Source organism: Theobroma cacao, chromosome 3 (genome assembly GCF_053813885.1).
Source record: "Theobroma cacao isolate CCN51 chromosome 3, ASM5381388v1, whole genome shotgun sequence".
NCBI classification, from domain to species: domain Eukaryota; kingdom Viridiplantae; phylum Streptophyta; class Magnoliopsida; order Malvales; family Malvaceae; genus Theobroma; species Theobroma cacao.
The window spans coordinates 1,228,120-1,233,250 of record NC_142641.1 but is presented as its reverse complement, the minus strand read 5'-3'; positions in this window follow the sequence as shown (position 1 = coordinate 1,233,250).

The following is a 5,131-nucleotide window of genomic DNA, read 5'->3' as shown; positions in this document are numbered from 1 at the left end:
ATATCATAAAATATCATCAATTTCAGCCACAATATCCTCCCTAGAAAATTCGGCCAATGAAGAATACATAAGGAACAGGTGATTTTCAAGCTTGATTCTTACACTAAACACCATAAATCATTGAAAACATCCATATAACTTAAAATCCAACCAAACCATCACCAAACTCTCTCTCTCTAGAATTTGACCTTCATGGGTTTCATCATGCCAACTCAATTTTTAGTCATGGAAATAAGAGAATAAAGCATGGGTATGCTAGATCTCAAGCAAAAATTGAAAAATCATACCTTATCTTGCTTGATTCCTTGAAATTTCCACATTTTTTCTTGAAATTCTCTTATCTAGGGTTTGTTCTAGTTTTTCCTTTCTTTCCTTTGTCTTGACCGATTATGGAGAAGAAGAATGGGATAAATATGGTCTGATTTTCATAGAAAATAATAAAATATCTTTGCTTGACACATGTCACATGCTTATTAGTCTATTTTTCTTTTTATACTTTAATAATCATGCTTCCACTCTCGACCACATGATTAGTCAAAGGTCAAAATGAGGATAAGGGAAGACCATGTGCTGGACAAGTGTCTTGGTGGGGGAAAATTACTGTTTTGCCACTAGGGTGGCAAAATTACCATTTTACCCCTATGCTCCGAAAAATACCAAGATTATAATTTTTCACTTCTCAACCTCAAATTATGTTCTAAATAGTCAATCTTGATCAATCTTAGTCAAAAATTTCATTCAACACTCACATCTTAACCTCAGGTGGCAAAATGACCATTTTGCCCCTAGGTCATGAAAATTCCAAATTGACTCCAATTCATCCCTCGAACTCCAAATCATCATTTTAAATCATTCTGGGACTTTAAAATTCTAAATTTCATCTTAAAATCTCTCTTTGATCTAGTTCGAGTCTTAATTCAACTTAGTTGCATCTCTAGGTACCCTATCGACTTTTGACAATTTTTCGGGACTCTCCTAGCATGCAAACATGCTATCCATCACATGTATGTTATGACAAGTATTTTATAAAGTCAGGCTTTACAAATGTATCTTGTTAGCAATACATGATTTGATATATCATTTGTTGTAAATTTATTAGCAAGATATAGTTATTTTCCAACTCAAATACATTAAAATGAAATTAAGCATATACTTGGTATCTTCGAGGAATAATAAACATGGGCTTATATTAATTAAATGTATTTAAATCAAATTTAATTAGTTATGCAGATGTAGGATATTACTTTGATCCACACAAAACTCTATCTCAAATAGATTTTTTATTCACATGTGGAGGTATGACTATTTCATAATATTTTGTAAAACAATTTATAGTAGTTACTTCTTAACTATGTAGAAATTCTGGCAAGTGGTAAATGTGTGTGGTTAATATTTGTAACTTAACATATTTGAGGAAAGTGTGGTTTGTCAATCAAGAAGAAAATTCCAACAACATTATATGAGAATAGTACCCCTTGCATAGCCTAATGAAAGGAAAGATACATTAAAGACGAGAATACAAAACATATTTAACCAAAATTCTTCTTCACTCATGATTACTAAGAAAAAGGTGATATTAGTGTTTAACAAATTCATTCAAGTGACAATCGAGTAGATTTATTCACCAAAGTCCTTCATACTATAATATTTGAAAAGTTGGTACAAAAAAGTGGAATTCATCATTTTAAAGATCTTAAATAATGTCGTCATCAAGGGGAGTAAAATACGCGTTGTACTCTTTTCATTCATCAAGTTTTTTTTTCGTTGGGTTTTTCTTTTTTAGGTTTTTAATGAGGTAGTATTTCAAAGCATTTTTCTGAAAAGAATTTTATACTCTTTTTCCTTTACTTGCATTTTTTTTATAAGGTTTTTTTTCTTATTAAGGTTCTAACGAAGTATATTCTTAATACAATGAACATTCAATGAGAAATGTTATAAATATATGTGTGAATGTTCATTATATCATAACCCAAGAATTTAGACTAGGCCAAACAGTCTAGTTGACATTAGCTTAATCAGGTCAAATAGCCCAACATACTAGACACAAGAGTAGACTTGGCAATTTTAGACACAACACGTTAAAATGACATGAGAAGATACAAGTTAAACAGGTTTTGGGTTTAGTCTTAATGTGTTTCATGTCTAATTATGTCTGACATATTAAGGCATGAAAATTTTCGTGTCTTAATATGTCAGACGCAATAAACACGTTTAAACACATTTACTGAATCGTGTTATCGTGTTTAAACGTGCATACATGACACATTTATTAATCTATTAAAAATTAATAGTTAAATATTATTTTAACCTTATATAAATATTTTTAAATAATTATTTTAATAAGTTTTTTTAATTTTATAAAGGTAATAATGTAATTATTACAATTGAAAATTATGAATGATTTTTTATATTATTAGCATTTGAAGGTTAGATGTTAATTATGTATTTTATCATATTATATGATAATGAATTTTATATATGTTATTTATATTAAATTTTATTATATTTGATGTTATTATTATTTTTGTTTTGTTATAATTATTTTTATAATTATAGATTTTAAATTTAAATAATAAATTATATTTAATTTTAAATATTTTTATTTAATCATGTTAAACGTGTTAATCGTGTTATTAATCGTGTCGTGTCATATATTGACACATTTAATAAATGTGTTAATCGTGTCGTGTCGTGTTACACATTTATGAAACGTATACGTATACGTGTTTTAAATTTAAAACATGAATATTAAACATGTCGTGTTCGTGTTTAACCTTAACATGTTTCATGTCTAATTGTGTCAAATACGTTTACGACACGAAAACATGAATTGTCAGGTCTACATAGAAGTGTAATTTGATTCGAACTCTTTGATTTAATTATTTATATCTAAATTCGAATGTAAGTTAGATTAGGATTTAATTTGATTATTATTTATTTAAATTAAATAATTTAACATTATCTTTACCTTGTAAATTCTTTCTAAATAAGAGTTTATTAGCCTATAAATAGACTCATTATTTCATTTGTAAAGACACATTCAAAATAAGATTTTTTTACTTTCTTAATACTTTTTTTCATAATTGTTGTTTAAAGCTATATTTCATAACATGAACAAAATTTTTTAAAAAAATAAATGTTTTTCTTTTATGATTTTTAATAAATTTTAAAAATTATAAATTTGTAATAATTGGAATTTTTTGTTTTTTATTTTTTGTATTTTCATACATCTTATTTTTTCGACAATTGATAAGACAATATATAAGAACGATACGAGCAGCGATATTGAAATTAGATATCCCACTTAAGTCGTAAACTCATAATCAATGTTGATGCCCCACTTAAGAAAATTGATCACACATTTTAGTGAAAAAGTGAAAGGCCCCACTTATTTTTTGAGATCAATTTGTATTTGTCTATTAAAGCCATAAGCAAATTGTAAATAATAAAAAAAGTGTTGCTCCAATAAACATTTGACACTACACACATCTACCTTGAACTATCATTATTGTCCCTTTCACGCCCTTTCTTTTCTTCTCTCTGAAATTGTCTTCGTTACTTTTATGATTTTTGCCTTTTTTTTATAGCTGCACTCCCAATTTTGACACGTGCAACCTATGAGTGGCTTTAAGTGGAGTGTGGGAAGTGAAAACGGGAGTGGGAGTAGATGAAATTGACCGGTATACTTAAACGTAATGATTGGGGTGTGTGCGACTAAAATAATTCTATTTTCTGCTATGGCAACCGGCTATCGCTATAACCTTGGTTAGGACTGAAGAACTGAGGAAGTAAGACTCGTTTTATTAATCCCTGTAAGTTGAGTATTTTAATAACTTCATTATATTGAGTTCCACATACATATATACTAATTATTAGGTGCAAATTGGCTAGCTTGGTAATCAAATTTAATTTTCCATTTTTGTTTTGATAGATGGAGGTCAATAATGTTTGTTCGAGTGCAATTGTTGCTCAAGTTCTTAACGGAAAAGATAACTATGAAAACTGGAGCGCTTGCATAAAAAACTATTTGCGGCTAAGACATCTGTGGGACGTTGTGGAACAAACCTCAGAACCTCCCCAACAGGAAGAAGGTAATGGGGCTGATTTCAAAGCTTGGAGAAAGAGGAATGTGAGTGCTTTGCATGCTATTCAAATTTCATGTGATCCGATCATGCTTTCTCATATTAGAAACATGACTACGGCTAAAGATGCCTGGAACACTTTAGCCCAAGTGTGCCAATTGCCTATGCCCCAACAAGAACCTCAGGTACCCCAAGATGCAACACAGATAACCGAAGACAGACCACAGATACCAGGTCTCTCTCTCTCTCTCCTATTAATTAATCTTTGAACGAAAAATGGGGAAGAAACAGTGGTGCATCTCGGACCAACGGGCACCCATCTCTCCCTCCTTGTCTTTCTTAGTTTTTCAACAATTGATAAGGCACTCGAATAAACTGAGATGTCTATATTAATTTTGGAATCAAACCTAAAAACGAAATGAGTAAGGATATTGAAATTAGAGGCCCCACTTAATTAGGTCATAAAGTCATAGTCAATATATTGATGCCCCACTTAAGATTCTTTTTACACATTGACCACCTTTAGCCAAAGTGATCACACATTTTAAAGAAAAAGTGAAAGGCCTCCACTTATTTTTTAAGATCAATTAATATTTGTTTACTAAAACCATTTGCAAATTGCAAATAATAAAAAAATGTTTCCCCCATAGACATTTCACTTTTAATTGCAAATTACAATTAAAATATTATTTTAGATTTGTCTGTTGTTTACTTTCACTTGAAGTTGGAGTAGTGATGCTCGTGATAATAAAATATTTTAAATTCGAATACGATGATTCTTGAGGTTATTTAAAATATAAATTTTAAGCATAATTAATAAACAAATTGTACATCTACATCCTACCTCAAATATCTAACTCAATAATTATTAATTAAAATTAAAACTATAAATCCTTTTTGCTTAATTGCTGAATAGTATATGAATAAAAAAATGATAAATAAATTGTCTTAAAAAAAATTGCCAACTGGACTGTTGTCTTTTTCCCCCAGGGAGCACAACAAGTTTGCTGACCATCTTGGGAAAGCTGGTATTGGGAGATCTACTGAGC